Consider the following 16,769-nt stretch of genomic DNA (forward strand, 5'->3'; position numbering starts at 1 on the left):
AGAATTCATGTTCAGGTAATTACAAATAACAGACACATCTGGTTATCTTAATTGTTTGGGAATGTCTCAATTATCTAAGAATGTTTTCCTAAGGACTCAGAGACAGTAAAACTTTCTCACGGCAGATTGCATTCACTGATGAGAGGAAATTCAGTGGAGCTAAAACACTGGAGCGTGCTTAGACCCAGAGAGCACTTTCAGTCCCGTTGCCAATGGGCTTTATTCGCCTCTAAAGTATGACAGAATACGAAGTGAGAAATAGGAAAGTCCCACATAGGAAGCAGCAGCCCCTTTCCCTGATAGCTGCAGCTTTTCCAGCACTCCTGTGAAAATGAAGGTGTTTTTGTGTACTGACGGTTCAGCCAGAAAAATGACAGCAGCGATTTTTCAGACATCTGCCCGGAAGAGAGGTGAGTCAAGTAAAGGCACTTGTCTTGCCTGCGGGCAGTGCAGGTGTTTGATGGCTGGTGAGTGGCACCCCTTCCCTCACAGATATTTGGGGTGTCTCCTGCCGAAGGGGGGTTCATTGGGGAGGAGCTCCTGCAAAGCTGAATGCACCTGAATAGAGCAGAGGCAGCTCATCGCAGCCCAGAGACAAACCTCAGAGAGGGGGACTTTTCAAACACCTCAGGCAGAGCCCAGTCCCAGTGGAGAACGTTTCATTATGTAGACTGAAGAATCAGCAGTCAGCCATTGGAAATTACCTCCCACAGCGCCAAACTGCCTGCGTGCAGAGGGGCAGCAGGCAAGGCAGAGAGGCTTTTGCCAGGGCAGCTGTGCCCCACTGATGGAGCTGGGAGGGTTTCTCACACATCTGTCCCATAGTTCATTCCACTCTTCCACCTGGGCCATGGCCACCTGGCTCTGATCTTTCCTGCTAAGGACTGGAGGAGCTCTCAGCTCCCGGCTTGCTCATGCCTAACCAGCACCTTTGCGTGGCAGACATGACTGGGGTGAATGCTGTAACTGGAGCGAATGTCCCCCCGTGGCTCATCACACCAGCCAGGAGGGGTGTGCCAGGGCTCCACACAAATCCCAATCAATATTATTTAGCTGGCTGATCGTGCGAGCCAGCCGCATCCCCTGCACCTAATGCCCACTCCCATCCCCTCCACCCTGTGGGTATCAGCAGGAGGGAACCTGATGTATGCTGGTAATTATCTGCTGCTGAAAAGAAGTGCTATTTCTCTTATTTTTGTAACGCAGATCAATGCACATGTCACTACTGAAAAGCTGTGTCATTTAGGACGGAGCATTAACTGCTAGGAATGGATTTTGAAGCTCCCCACTTGTGGGTGGAATATTTTCTGGAGGAGTTGAGCCTTTCGGATGCTGAATTTCATTTATCCCACTGCCTCTTTAAGAGTAGTCAGTGGAGGAGAGGGTGTTTGAGAAAGTGACAGTTTGTCATCTCCTTCCCCAGCGAGCAGGAGCTGGGGACAAAGCAGTGGCAGGGCAAGAAGCAAACTGGCACGGGAAGGTGAGTGGGGGACATGGCTGGCTTTGCAGCAGCCCTGCAGTGGGGTTCAAGAAAGGAGAACCCAGAGGACAGAGGGCAACTCATGGGGGAGAAAAGGAAGGTGTTCCTGTGAGCAGAAACATGGTAAGGCACCCAAGGAAAGAACAGAAGGAAGGCTTGAAAAAGGGCAAAAGCTGGATGCTACACTTCAGAGAGGTGCAAATCTGGAAATCAACACAGGGACACCCACACACCCTCCTCCTGCCAAAATTGCTACCCAAGAGCTGTGCAAGCATGGACTATCCAAAAAGGGTCCATTTGATTTGCAGTGAGAGTGAAGAGTTTTCCAAGTTTTCTTCTATTTTTCACAGGAATGAAACAGAAACTTCTCTGGAATCTTCCTCAGAAAGAGAAAACAAACTCTCCTTGTGTCCATCAAGCCCAAATAAAGAGAAGTACATAATGGTCACAAGCTGGAGTTCACTGTGGTTCCTCACCAAGAAAACCTCAAAATCTGTCAAATGGGGAGCATCTGTTGACAGCCATGTAAATTATGAACTCCAGTTCTAACTGGGAATTTTTACTAACCTTCCTTTACACTTTAAGAATAACCTGGTCACCATCAAACTGCAAAGCCACAGAGTCACCTAAAATGAAGATTTTGGCAAAGCAATTACTCAAGTGCTGCTATTTTGCACCCAAAATCACAAATTGTTGCTTTGACAAATGTGCACCTCCCCTTCCTCAGCCACACAGGTGAGGGTGTTGACAAACCTGAGACACACTGAGCATTAATAAAACGTGATCCATCCCGTTCCCCACTTGCTATTTGCCATTGTTAAAACAGGCATTTGCCTTACTTTACAGCTATGATTTTTAGAGCATATGTTCACTATGTACGGCTCCTTTTTGAAAGTTCTGTTACTCTTTGGAATTGCTAAAAAATGTCAATATTCTTTTGAGTACTTGATATTTACAGTTTGATATTTAAAGTGTGCAATTTGTTATCTAAATTGCATAGCACACATTCAGCTTCCCGACTGAATGACCTAGCTTTTATAAACCTTCCCAGCTTTCACAGGAAAAGGTTTTGTTTAGACATGAAACACCTTTCCATGATTAGACAAATATCAGCTACCTCGGAAAAGCATTGCACAAAGGGTTATGAACAAAGAGAAACAGAAATTATATTTAGAACTCCACAGAGATGCAAATAGTTATACCCTCCTTCACCTATAGCCCATAAGTAGTGCCCAGATTGTTTTTCATTTTTACTGATGTTGATTTTCTTTTCATACTCAGAAAAGAAGACACATGGCTACTGTGAAAGCTGATCAGATCCCTCGTTCATTTGAAAAGCTTATTTCTAAATAGTACTTGCAAATATGCGATGAGCATAAATTTGGAAACTGCTGAAAAACTAGTTCTGTGTGTCATAATACAGGGTGTTGGTTTTTTGCTGCAGGACTGGAGGATGAGGAAAAGCCAAAGTCCTGCCCAAAACCCACCCTGGTGACCAACGAAAGGAGGATCAGAGAAGCAGCATTTTCCTGGACACATTCCATGTCCCTTTTCACTCGAGCAGACAAGTACCTATGACCTCTTTGCAGTGATTCAGGGTTTCAAAGCTGTCTCCTTAAGCCTCTTGATCACCACTTGTCCCTCCCCATTGACAAGCTAAGTACTTACAAGTTTTGAAGCCTCCTTGGCTCGCTTTTAAATTTTCCTTTCCACATCTTATGCCAGCAGTTACCCAGAGGGAGAAAAAAAAACCTCACCATATCCATCCTTCAAAAAATCTAACTTTCACTCTGCTAGTCCTAATCCATTATCTAGGCCCACTAATGTGTACTACATCATCAGAGAAGCAATGCTCTGATGATGTAGTACAGCCCATGTACATGTACATCATCAGAGTTATATCCTTCTGATCTGCCTGTGGGTTTAATAAGCATTCCAGATGGCTTGCTATGCCTGAAGCAAGAATGGATAATCACACATCTCTACCCTCAAAACAATAATAAAATAAGGACACAGTAGCACAGGAGCTCGTGCCTGCCAAAAACATTCAATAGACTGTATAATACAATAGTCCAATGTGATTGGTGAGGCACATTTATACCTTTGCTGTTCACAGGTGAAAGGGAGCTGGGTTTAAATAAAATAGAGGTTACAGACCTGTGGTGTTGTTGTGGTTATTTACTGGGGAACAGGTGTGGGGCCCACAGCTGTACCCCCACATCACACCACACCCAGACAGGAGTGCAGCCAGAGCCTCTCCAGAGACATGCAGGATGTGCACAGCAAATCTGTTATCACCTGGATTTGCAGGGTATCCATCAGCCCAGCTTTCAGCCACTGAGCACAACAGCAATAAGTGTCACCAAGCCTTTCCCACCAAGTAAAATTGTTCCTTGGTGGGAGTTGCTTGCAGCAAGTAACGTGAGTGGTGCACGCCTGCCTGCCGGCACTGTGACAGCCCTGCTGCTGCAGCAGAACTCCTCCAGAAATGGCATTTTCCAGCCAGCCACTATTGTCCCTCTCCTGCCACGCTGCTGTGCCACACCCAGGCAAAGCATGGAATGCTGTCCATTAGCCCCAGCATTACTGAAATACCTGTAACTTTAAAGTGTCTGGGGTGTTTGTGTTTTAGGTTTTTTGAAAAGAAAAAAAAGTGTGCACAGTACAAAACAAAAGAAGTTAAGAGATGGAGGCTCTGTTCTCTCCCTCACTTGAATGAGCGAGGACAGGAGGAAGGAGGAGAAGCAAAGCCCTTTGATTCAGTCCCCAGGAGTGCCCTCTCCAGGAATCAGATCTGTGGGACGGGACACAGGCACGGTGGCACTCATCCTGTCCCCAAGAGTGAAGCAAACCCTCAGAGCTGCTGAAAGATGAGTTCAGGGATGCCTTGCAATCAAGAGAATTTTTGACATGAACTCTGTCAGGGATGGGATTTCCATCTAGGGTTGCGGAGAAAGACCACATACCCAGATAGGTGCAAGCATATCCATCTTTGTAGGAGGAGAAGGTACCTCATCCCAACTCCCAGCAGATTTAACTTGGAGAAGAGCAGCTCATTGACGTCAGCCATTTAGCACGCTGATGGGTATTTTTTTCCTTGGCCAAACAAGTGGGTTATACTTTAGCTTTAACATTAAACGCTATTAAATGAAATGAATACAGCATGTTTCCATCGTATGTGTTGCTGGAGCTGCTGTGACAGCTGAGAAGCTGCTAGGCATGATGTGTCAAGAAAATGTACCAGGAGAAAAGTACATGAAGCTACTGTCAAAAATACAAGCAGGTTTGAGAATGGCATCTCAGCTTCAAATGCTGCTGAAATTATTTTTTAATTGCATCTGTAAAGCCAGGGAGATCTTTAAGGGTTAACTGCACACAATGTAATGAATTCAATAATGATGAGTTAAAAAAGGTCTAATTAGCAACTAACCACTTTATTATGAAAGGAAATGGTAATGAATTTAATAGCTCAAAATCATTAACAATATTTAGTTTGCTGGTACTTGTTCTCTATTATCCTCATTAATATGAACATTTAATATGTTTTAAAATGGATTTGTAATACTTTCTGTACCATGAGGTTACACTGACAAAAAGAGTGTAATTATTCTGTTAATTGTAATCTCTGTTTGTGCCCCAAATAGTAACATATTTAGGTGTTAATAAAAAAAAAAAAAGGAGTAATTAAAGGAGGGAAGTTTAAAAATGTAATTAAACAAACTCTAAAATTGCAGGCTAAATCACTCTGAGGAAAAAGTTTTGGAAGTGAGATCTCTGAAAAACAAGTTTCTTTTACTATGATCTTTTCTCTTTAAAAAAGAAGACTGGAGAAAGGAAACAGAAGCATTATCATTCTTTATCCACAATGAATATTGAAGTGGTCCCTTCCCAAGCTGGAAAGGGCTCAAGACTGGATATTCCGGGACATGAGCTTATGAGCAGAGTGTCTGGCAAGTGAAGGTGCTCTCTGACACTGCCCCATGAGTGTGAGATCACAAGTGTGATCTCCCTCTGTGAGATCCTCTGGGGATCCAGTCACCTGGCTGCTACTAAGACACTCAAACCCCATAATTCATCTCACAGAATATCACATCAATCATCCAACCCTCCCCATTTGGAACCTCTGCTTCCAAATGGAAATATCCTATTTATTGCCCCAAGCTTGCTCTTGCTGATGGTATTTTGCTCCTATTCCCCTTTTTTTTAGCACCCATCTCTTCCTACTGCATCAGATTTTAGTGCTGATTGTTACTAGTCAGGCCCTTATTCAAGACCCCTCCCATTAAAACAAATTCAGTGCTCAACCCTCCTTAACGCCAGAAGGTTTCAGAGAGGTTTGCTTTGATTCCAGCCCCATCTCCTCACTGGAAACAGCTGGAAATGGGGAAGGATGGGAGGGCAGCATCCCTCCCTCATCCCTAGGGACATTCCATAGGCATGGGTACTCCACAGGTATGGATGCTCCATAGCTGGGAGATCCAGCAGCTCGCAGGCATGCTGGGGGTCCCCACACAGCACTTGCCATCCCTGGAAAGCAATGTACAAGGTTAATTCAAGGATAATGCCCACAATCACTGGATCTATCAGCATTCTTCCTCAAAAACATTCCTTACCAGATCTTTTTTTAATCTTTGTGGTGCATGGTGGAGGTGGACGCAAGGTCCACAGACCCACAGGAACATTTACAATGGATCAGCCAGCTAAGGACACAGCTGTCCCTGTGTCCATTTCACTATTCATGCTCCAGGTCAGGTGTCCTGGCCAAGAGCCCCCATCCCATTCACATGAGCAGTCAGCTCAGAACAGACCATTCTGTGTCTAAATTTTATCATCTGAGAAAAGGAACTAAAATAAAAATAGTGGAATTAAAGTGAAGCATCTCATTTGCCCACAAATGACATATTTCAACTTTCCATTTTATAGAAAAAAAAGTTATGAAGGATTTTTTTTAAAACTTATTACAATTTCCTTTTTTTTTTTTTTTTTGAATTGCCAGTGAAGAGAAAAATATGTGATTTGCAGAGCTCTAAAAATAACAAGTTGAAATAGTTTCTGCCTCTCAAAGGAGGTCTCTTAGTCCTATAATTTCTCCAGATTTTGCCTTTCAGGATGGGTATTTTATAGAATGATATAATGTCATTTCTATAAGTATCATCTCATAATCTGCTGCCACTGTTGGAAATGTAAGTTTAGAGACAGCTTGAGCAAAAGAAATACCAGCTCACCCAGCTATACTAAAAAAATAAAATATTTTAAGAAGAGGAACAGGATGTATATTCCAAAGGTGAGCAAACAGTAACAAACATTTTTGAGAATCCTTCTTTTGATTTTGATCTCTGGCTGCATTTATAGCCCTTTTGTGTTTGTTTACTGCAAACAGTTCAGCAATGACTGTTATGGGGGTGTTCATTCCTAGAAAGAAAATTTTAAAAAGAACACTCCTAGTTGGGCTGGAAGGGTGTGTACAGTATTTCAGTCCATAAATAAAGAGTACCAAGTGTCCAGTCAGAATAAAGCAGTATTGCTAAAATTGCAGATATTTACCTATAGCTAGTTAAGATGAAACAAACAAACAAAAAAACCCTAAAATCCTTACAATTATTAAAAATTCAAGTTACTAGAGTAAAGAAGAACAATCAGTCCATATTCTGTCTAATCCATCTGATTCATCCCATTTTTCATCTGTAACTGAACCTGATGATCTTCGCTCAGCAGGGTCCTCTCTGGCTCCCAAGCCCAGGACTCACTCTGGGTGCAGAGATGCAGGAGAATGGGTGGAAGGGGAAGATGGGGAGTGGGGCCTCGCTGCCAGAGGGGGATCTCACCACAGAGCTCAGAGGAAAACCACTGCTTCCCTCATCTCCAAGATTAGCCCCTGTTTATACAACAGCACCTGGGGCCTGGGGCAGTGGCTCCCAGAGCAGCAAACATTTGTGGGCTGCAGGGAAAGAGGAAGGAGGCAAGTACCAGATGGAGGGGAAAAGGAAGCTCAAAAGTGCTGTTGTGCTGGGAAATGCAAGAAAATGGGGTGAAAAGGAACACAGTATTTCAGCAACCATTTGCAGCATTTCAAACAGACCTGGGATGTGCACACTGTCTATTCCCATGAGCCAATGCTGAATCCATGCAAAACAGCCGTGGGATTACTCTGGTTTGCAAGCTCTTAACAGAGAGACTTTCAAGGTTCAGAAGCAGGCAGCACAGAACAGAGCAGGCATCTAGAGCCATGCATGTTTGTAATTCAACCTGGCAATACACCTTGACCCAAATTTGTGAGAATTTCAGAAAAGAGCCTCAAGATTTTGCTTTGGAAAGCTGGACTGCCCTTCCTGGTTTCCTTCTCATTCTTACCATGACAAGACATCATCATGTGAGAAATATTCAGAAATTATTGAAGGAAACTGAGCTGGTCCTTGGACTTTAAGTTCAGTTGGAAAATTGAAGTTTTTGTCTTGGTAATAGTGAAAACAGATGCAACTAGAGCCACAATGTCTCCCTCTTTCCACAGAGGAAAAATGGCAGTGAAAGACAAAAAAAAAGAAGAAAAGCAAAGGTGTCTCTTGGTGCCAGGAAGCCTCTCTTCTCTTCCATAAGACAAACAAGAAAGGACATATTTCTTCTCTGTGTTGAGGTTTTATTGACTGAAATGTAGGTTTGTATCATGCCCACCTTTGCCTTGCAAGTGCACAGTGAAATGTGTGGTTTGCAGGAGGAGAGCAGAGCTCCTCCCTGGTGGGCAGTGCTGGTTCCCAGAGAGGGCTGCCAGCTGGCTTCCTCCAGGAGAGCTGCTACTCTTTCATCCTGGCAATTGCTTTCCTCATCCTACCCAAAAGGAGGATTGTATGGAGAGATGAACCTTCCCCCACAGAGACATAAGACTATCTCCTCATGAAATTGTAAGAAAAGTTCTGTTGCAGAATGGGCGACCCTAACAGAATAAATCTCTTTGCTGTGGGAACAACAGTGGAGAATTTGTCATTTACAATAATTTTCCTAATGGAGGGCTTGTTCTTGTAGTTCTATTCCTTATACAAGAGCTAACGGAAAACAAACATCTCCTCCCTAGCTTGGGATGCCTCTCAAGCATGCAGATCTTGAGAGCTCTCCAAAAGACGTGGTGCCCCAAATGGCTGCTCCTCAGGGATACCTGAACATGTTCATGTTTTAAAAAGGGACTCCCACAATTCCCAGGCCGGAATGGTCTCAGCATTCCGATGGCACAAGACAGGGGTTTTTCACACAGCAGAGTCTCTCTGTGCATATTTCCAAGCAAACAGCTGTTGTTGTAGATAGGGACAGGAGAACCCTCATCTCCACATCACCAGGAGATTTATTGTCACCTCCTACCTAAGGTCTAAACAGCTTGACCATTTTATGGCTCACAAACTTGGGTTAGTCATTGATCTCTCATCGTGTAGAAAATCCTAAAGTTTTCTGGCTCCTGCTCCAGCCTTCACTAACACAGATTTCCCACTATAAATTCAAGTGATCCATCATCTGAACTCTTACATAAGCCCTTTTACTTCCTTCTCACCCTCTAAGTCATAACTACCTAAGCTACAAGTAAATGACAAAGGTTTTGGTAGATCCTGAAAGAAGACTCAAAGATTCCTCTCCCCGTCTATAATTTCATGTGAACAAAAAACACTCAATCAAGGCTTGCTTAAGGCTCAGAGGTACATTTAACAGCCAACAGCACGAAGCAAAGGAACAATACAATTGTGCATTTGGCAGTGTACCCCTGCAATAATTTCCAGGGTAAATGATCTGGCAATTTTAGCCACATGGATAATATCCAGGCCAAGGTGGCTAAATTCAGCCTGGCCTGAAATTGACTGAAGAAACCTGTCACATGCCCACAGACATAAAGATGCACAATATCCCTGACTCTACCCATGGCATATGCCAGCCTCCATCTTTTGGGTTATCAAGGCTAATTGTGAGCCACCAAAAATACTCTGACATATTTGCATAGTGCTATCTCATGAGGTGTGATTTATTTTACTAAAAAAAACCAAAAAACAAAACAAAACAAAAAAAAAAAAAAATACTTTAGGAAGGAAAACAAAGCCATAAAGTTGTCTAAGGCAATCAATCCAAATCTATTCATGTCTATTCTTTCTTTGCATGCTGGTCATTATTAACCTTGTCCCTTTCTGGGTACCCAGCAGGGTTTTTTCAGCCTTGCTGTCACCTCATGTATAAGCCAGGAGAAGGTGGGAACACACAAAGAACATTCTCCTCTTGGAAAAGCTGGAACATCACTGTAATAGCATGGCAGAGCAGACCTTGCCTTCCAGACGTATCCCTGGGCAACCCCACTGCCAAAGGAATCTCTCATATCCCTGACCTTTGCTTGGAGTGACCCAGGAACACTTGCCTCAAGCAGTCTTTTTGGTCCTTGCACATGGAATGATTGTGAGCAAAGAGTGTGTTCCCTGAGATTACATGAGGATGGCGGGACCCCAGACTCACTGGAAACAAAGTTTGTCTCATGTATTAAAAACACAGAAAATGCACCCCAAAGGAAGCACAATGTGCACATCCTGCTGCTCACTAGTGCCATGGTCCCACCACCCACCACCAAAGCCTGTCCTATCTAATTTAATAGGCCATTTCCAGCTTCCTGCTGCCTCCTTCAGTTCTCAGGGGAACCTAGCAGGGACTCACAGGGCATTTCCAGAAACTCTGTGGAAAGCCTGTTTCACCATATTTGTAATTCCAGAGGCTTTTCAAAGAATTTCTTCAAAGCCCTAATGTAAATGCATTCCTTTACCTCCCAGAGCTTTGATAGTGTAGGTCTTCTCCACAAAGCCCAGCAGGTAAGGGTTGTGCTCCTGGCTCCTCAACCAGCAACCCTGGCTGCATTCCTCAATCCAAGTTTTAAATTTTTTTAATGCAGTTGTTATTTGCAGAGTGTGACATGGGAATGGACCTGGCTGGTAGCAAAAGCTTGCATTTTTTCTTTGAAAAGGTCTATATTAACAGATCAAAATTCTATTGGGGTATTTTTAATAACTTAAAATATAGATTTTTAGTAAATACAGGGCAGTGGTCCAAGCCTTCCGTAGTCAGTGAAATTAGGCACTTCTGAAAGATGAATTTGGTGCCATGACCTCGACTCACTCTCTGTACCCCGAGGAAAAATTGTGAATGTGTCACATAATGTCTTTTAACAACTTTTATGTCTCATATTAGTCCTGCATGGTATTGCCATATACATCTCTACAAACATAATACTTTACTATACACACATGTGAAATTCACAACGGCATCCCAAACACTCTTGGGTCATTTCCACATTCCTATACACATGGCAGGAATTTCAGTCCTGTCTTGGTGCAATCCACAACAACCCATCCCATAACCTGTTTTTTGTTGGTAGCCTCCTAGAAATATCAGTCTGCATTTATGCAATCAGCTGCAGCCTGCTGCTTATGCCTTGGAGTGGAAGGAAAACTCGACTTGCCCCAAGCACTACTTCACCTGGCATTTGGGTGGTCTCAAGCCAAGACCATACAGAAAAGACTACAGAAAAGCACTCTGTTTAATGACATAAGAAGTGTTTTTCTTGAATCACAGGCAGTGGAAATTTTGTCTCTGACTACCAGCAGTCTAGGCTGAACACACATCAAAAAAGACTAAAAAAATGTTTTGAGGGGGAGACTGCAACTTGTCCACTCACATTCTGACTTTTTAGGACACTCCTGACAATGTCTGGCTGTTTGCTTTTCCACCAGGAAGCATGGGAAAGCAGAGAGCTCACGTGATTTGAACACCTCCTGTGCTTCAGTATTTTCTCTTTTTTCTCTGCTCTCCTCATTTCTTGGAGTTTTGTTCCACAGAGATCTTTAGGAAGGTTTATTTTTTCTACCTACAGAAGCTTTACCCATAAATGAAAGACTCATCTAGTGAGTTGACATCATCATGTTTTCATAACCTCCTATTCCCTGAATCACCCTGGTCCTCAGCAGGGAATTCTTGTGGTTTGATAAAGTTAGTACTAAGATGAACATGCTACCTGTGACAGTAAATTAGTTCCTATTTAAGGTTTCTGATTAAGTTTGGATAAGCATTAGAAGAAGGTTTTTAACTGCTTCAAATGCAGGGTGAGAATCACTTCCAAAAAGGTGGAAGCACAAAAAAGTACTGTGTTCCTCATTTATGTATCCACATCATCCCTCTAGGGTAATATTTAGAGATCACTTCACTTGGATGGCAGGAGACAGTCCCTACCAGGGCATATTTTAGGAACCTTGCAGGGCAGTATGTGTTCTAATGAAGAGCAACCAGACTTTACTTCCTTGAAAGATGCACTATTTTATACAGTTTCAACACACTGGGTCTTCTCTGTGCAGACACACACAGTGCTGGCAAACCTGGCCAAGAAACACTCTTGTTTCCAAGAAATGGGAGTTTACAGCTACCAGCACAGAGCCATGCAAGAAAAAAAGAAAAAAAAAAACAAAACAAAAACTAAAGACAAGCCCAAAAAGCAACAAGAGCACAACTCCTCAGTGCTCTGCTACTTTCAGGCTCCAACAATTCTGTTAAAAAGCAAAGTGCAAACATACCCATCTCAATTCTCTCATTTTAAACGTGGTCAGAATTAGCACACTGCCAGTATCCAAAGGTGCAGGCCTTGCTGCTCTAAACCTCCTGGAGCTATATGGCTCTGTGAAAGGACAGGAACCATAAAAAGCCTTAGCTGGGAGGCAGCTTTAATGCTCATGTTCAGCCCTCTAGTAAGTTGTCCCACAAAATGTAATGAGACCTCCTGCTTAGCCAGGGCTCTGATTTCCACAGTTTGTGCCTGCAGCACTCTTATATTTTATAAGCCATATTAACTCACCTCTTGCACTGGGAGGTTGGGGCAGTGGCACACTGTCTAATAATGGAACATACTTGTTAATACTAATGGACATTTGTAAAACTACCACATGCCCTCAGCCTTCGAGTCAGAGCACAGGATGCTTGCTAGGCTTGTGAAATGTATGATGTAAAACTTGGGATGTTTTGGTTACAACATATCTCATTTATTATTACTGTCATCACCCTCCCTGGTATATAATACCTACTGCATGCAGAGTGAAATATTGCAGATGTTTTCAAAATAATTCTGGGCTGGTGGAGAAACCAAAAGGTCTCTTGTGCGTAAGGTCTGGTTATTTTCAATTCCAAACAAGTAGGTAACAAAGTTTCTGTGTGCTGGTATTTTAAAAGGCCTGGATTCCTTTGTGCTGACTCAAACTTGCACGGCCCACCCAAAAACTCACCTCACCTCGGAGAACTTTGAGAGAGACTTCAGCCATTTTGATACCCTCAGGATTCAGGGATGAAGAGTAAAAAGATAAAACTAGTTTTAACTATTCATTAGTTTTTGGTACTTCAGATAATTTGTGCAATGGCTTCAGGGGTTTAATTGAATCACTTTTCCCACCTTGTCTTAATTTTAATTATGCAGCAATCATTTTTACCAACCTGTGCAAAGGAGCCATATGAAAATGTGACATATGACAATACACATTTACCTAAGCTCTAGGACTACTGTGACCTACAGGCAATTAGCTACTGCCTCCAGCACTCAAACGACCAATTAAAGAGTTAACAAAATGCCCTCCAAATCACCTACATGTTCAGGTTTTTGGACTGCCATGAACATTATGCTTCAACTGATATAATTTTTGACTGACTGATTTACTAAGTCTGCATTGGCTAAAATTCTTACAGCCATGCCTGTAAAACCGAAGAATCAGGTTTTATGAGGTGCTTTCATTGTCATTAAAGACGATCCCACCTTAGCCCTTTCCCTAACAAGACAATCTTGCAGCAGTCATTACAAAATGTGATCCCAGCTTGTCATCAAGGAAAAAGTAGCTTGCTAGGTCAATGAGGACTGCACTAAGTTCATCTCAAGGATGTAAGACATCCGTCTGCAAGGCTAGCAGCCAAGTGCAAAAAAATTAAAGAGACAAAAAGGATTGGGTTTTTTTCGAGACTTGGCTCCCAAAGTTTGACGGGTAGCCCATTCCAGAAATCCACAGAGATTGAATCAGTAGTAACAAATTGATGCCTTTGCATCTCTTCCTGATTTACAGTGTACCAGTGAGCATTTCACTGCAGACAACAGATTATCAGCAGCCTGAAGTGCACAACACAAATGACCCCAAGACAGACAATTTCAAAGAAAAATGCATTCAGATGTGTGCTTGCATGGGAACGAGAGAGATCCAGGACACTGCTAATTATACCAGCTGAGGGAGAAGTGAAGGGTGGTGTCCAGGATATGCCGAGTTCCAGTCCTGTCTCCAAGAATAACTCAAGCTGTGGTTTTAGGTCTCCTTTCCTCCCTCCCTCAGCTGGCAGTGGGGTTTAACAACATGCCCCAATACACATTACATATGGTGCCACAAGGACTGAAAACAACAAATGGTCTGGATGACCACCAGTATCTCACATGTGGGACAGCCTCTCATACCATAGAAAGGTTCTGCCTTCTATGAGCAATGTGGCTTTACAATGGTATCTCGCAGGCAGAGGGTGAGTTGCAAATCATGATTCCATGCAAGGAAAAAGTGATTCTGAAGAGAAAAATTTTGATCTAAGAGACTGGTACAGACCTGACGCTTGCAGGTCCTCAGCTCAGCTGCTGCTATTTCTCTGAAGCTGACTGATATCAGACTTCACATCTGGAGGAATCTTTTCTGAACTGGAAGAGAAAGAGAAGAGTGTTACTGATTTTCCTTCTCTGGCCACTAATACCCCAATTCTGCCCAGATTTACAGGTGAGGCAGCACTGGCTTTGCAGAGCCTAGCAGGTACTGCTCTCCTGAACATGAAGGCACACTGAAAAGCCAGCCCAAAAGCCACCCCCATCTTCAAGATGCCACCAGAAACTTAGTAGAGCTAAATAATCCCAAATGGAATTTCTTTTCCACCCTCTGCACTTTGATTATTAAGACAAGGTACGTGGGGCTTATTGGCCACACAGCTTCCCTACACAGACATGTAGGGAGGTGAAGGAAACAGCACTGTGGAGAGAGATGAATCAGCCCAGTGACTTGGGGCTACTTGTCTCCTTTTCAACGTGTGGGAAACCAGTGTCTGGCCCAGCAACCTGAGCACTCCTGTTTTCCAAGCCAGAGGCTCCAGGGAGCATCATGGAGGTGACATTCTGGGCCTTCCAGGGGTTGGGGAAATCAATATTGGCAATGTGAAAGACACTTGTTGACAGTCATAAAAATGGGGTTTTATCAGTGGAGGAGACAAGAGGGAAAAGAGGTAGTTATAAATGGCCAGGTATAAAAACCAAAATAAATATATAAAAAACATACAAAAAAATCCAACCAACCACCACCAAAATCAAAAATAAAGACAAAAAGATAAAAAAAAAAGACAAAACAAAAAAAAATCTGATAACAAACCAAAAAACCCAGTCAACCCTCAAAATTCCCAATGCGTTATTTGTTTGGCTGCATTTTCCACAAAGCCCAATGAAGGAGAGTGAAGAAAGCAACTGTTTGACACCCAGAGCTGCTTTGCTTTGCTTTGAAAAATATGAACTTAACAATGAAGAGTTGGGATTCCATAGGGTTGTTTATGTATGGAATACAGGCAAATGCATACGATTATGTAGAAGTGTGTCTGTGTGTAATGCGGCATTAGCACCAATTCTTACAGCCTTATGAAATGATATATTAAAAAGAAAGAGATGAAGAAAGGAAAAGCAAGCTAGATTTTTCTCCCCTCTTTTTACAAAGATGATGCAGTTTACAGAAGCATAGTCCTTTTTTAGGAAGAATTCTAAATGCATCATTCAAATATTGTTTGAGCTGAATACATGATATACATATCATGAATACATATAATCACAGCACGGTCTTTTGTGGAAGCTCTGAAAATAGCAGTGGAAAAAGCTGACCATGAGTTTCCATCTAAGGATTTGCATTTGGTTAACATGTGTGAACCGACCCCATTCATCCCATCCTCAATGGGAACTCTCCTGCTGCTCCAAATGGCCAAGCTGAAAAGTTTGGGCTGGACAGCAGGGGAAGAAATTGGGGAACTCCATTCTGCTGAAAAACACTTATGGGTTATGTACCATAGCAGCTAATGCATTGCAAACTGCTGGCAAATTACGTGGCAAGAGCTGTAAGTTACCTGATGATTTTCCTAACCTTCTTCCACCAGTCCCTCAAGGCAGAAAAGCTTAAGATCACTGAGAAGGCTCAAACTTCCTCCAGTCCAGTCTTGCAGGATGTAGCATAGTTTCTCTCACTTCTCCCACTGCAGAGTGCTGAGAAAAAAAAAAAAAAAAAAAAAAAAAAAAAAAAAAAAAAAAAAAAAGAGAGATAAATCAGAGAAAAAAGGGCAATTAGGTGGGTAAGCTTCAGAATCTCCACAGCCCCTCTCTGCTCAACTGGGAGGAGGGAAGGTCTGTGCTGAGGGTGTCCGGAGGTCAGAGGGTACATCCCTGCCCCCTGAAAAACCTGTGGAAGCAAGGGAAGTTGGAGGATGTGGGAAGGGTGGCAGGGAAGGCTGAGTGCTCTAAGTAGCATGTTTCCTAGGAAACCTTCAACAGCAAATATCACATTAGTCCTGCCTTGTGGCCCAGCTCATGTGATGTCAAGAACAATTTCTCACAACTCAGCTCAGAAGGTTAGCAAGACTTGGTGAAATGTTCAGTGACTCTGGCCGGGCTTCCCAGCTGGGAACACAATGAGAGACTGAGAGTGTATGCATAGTTTTGGAGCTTTATGACAAATTCCTAACCAAACATTTTATTATTTTTATTCAACCCTTATGGTGTGTTTCCTTCACAGGTTTGCAGTCTCACCCAGTTGCTGTGCTTATTCTCAAGGAACTTCATTTAGCAACACAAAGTAAAGAAAAATGGAAAAACCAGGAATCTCATGGAAAGCCTTGGAACACTTAGATCAACGTTCAGCTTTTGCACTGATTATAAAAGCTCCATCATAGACTTCTGGCATTACAAAACTTCATTTACAACTATCCTTTCTAATTTCTGTCAGCTGCAGCCCAAAAATATCCATAGTCTAGCAGATTTAACAAAAAAAGACATAAGATCTGGCAACTAAACTCAGATATGAGATGTATTCCAGCCTCTGATGGGGTTCCCAGCAGTGCCTTGGGCTGGGACTCAACACCTTGGGCTGGGTCTGAGGGCAGAGACGCAGAGTTTTGGCTCTCAAGGCTGCACAACACTCTGAGGGTGAGAATTTTTTGGGGGCATGTGTGGTACCACAGAGCTCCCCACAACATCTCTGAT

General features: G+C 42.9%; 1 protein-coding gene and 1 long non-coding RNA gene across 5 annotated transcripts in view; one reads left to right on the top strand and one right to left on the bottom strand.

Moving 5' to 3' along the window:
- LOC110469084 (uncharacterized) overlaps positions 1–3,636 on the top strand; it is a 455,123-nt gene extending 451,487 nt beyond the window's left edge. For 2 of the 4 annotated variants that reach the window (XR_014953922.1, XR_014953923.1), the window contains exon 10: positions 1–3,636. This exon is cut by the window's left edge. The gene's annotated coding sequence lies outside the window, so the exon portion shown is untranslated. The other 2 variants (XR_014953920.1, XR_014953919.1) reach the window with 2 other exon arrangements.
- The window catches only part of LOC110469085 (uncharacterized), a 114,663-nt gene that overhangs the window by 23,769 nt on the left and 74,125 nt on the right, over positions 1–16,769 (bottom strand). The window contains exons 4-5 of the long non-coding RNA XR_014953948.1: positions 15,641–15,776; positions 1–14,189 (exon numbers count right to left, since the gene is read on the bottom strand). The exon at positions 1–14,189 is cut by the window's left edge and continues 17,281 nt beyond it. This is a non-coding gene — a long non-coding RNA (uncharacterized LOC110469085). The remainder of the gene's footprint in view (positions 14,190–15,640; positions 15,777–16,769) is intronic.

This window comes from Lonchura striata, chromosome 3 (assembly GCF_050655825.1).
Source record: "Lonchura striata isolate lonStrDom1 chromosome 3, ASM5065582v1, whole genome shotgun sequence".
Taxonomy (NCBI): Eukaryota; Metazoa; Chordata; class Aves; order Passeriformes; family Estrildidae; genus Lonchura; species Lonchura striata.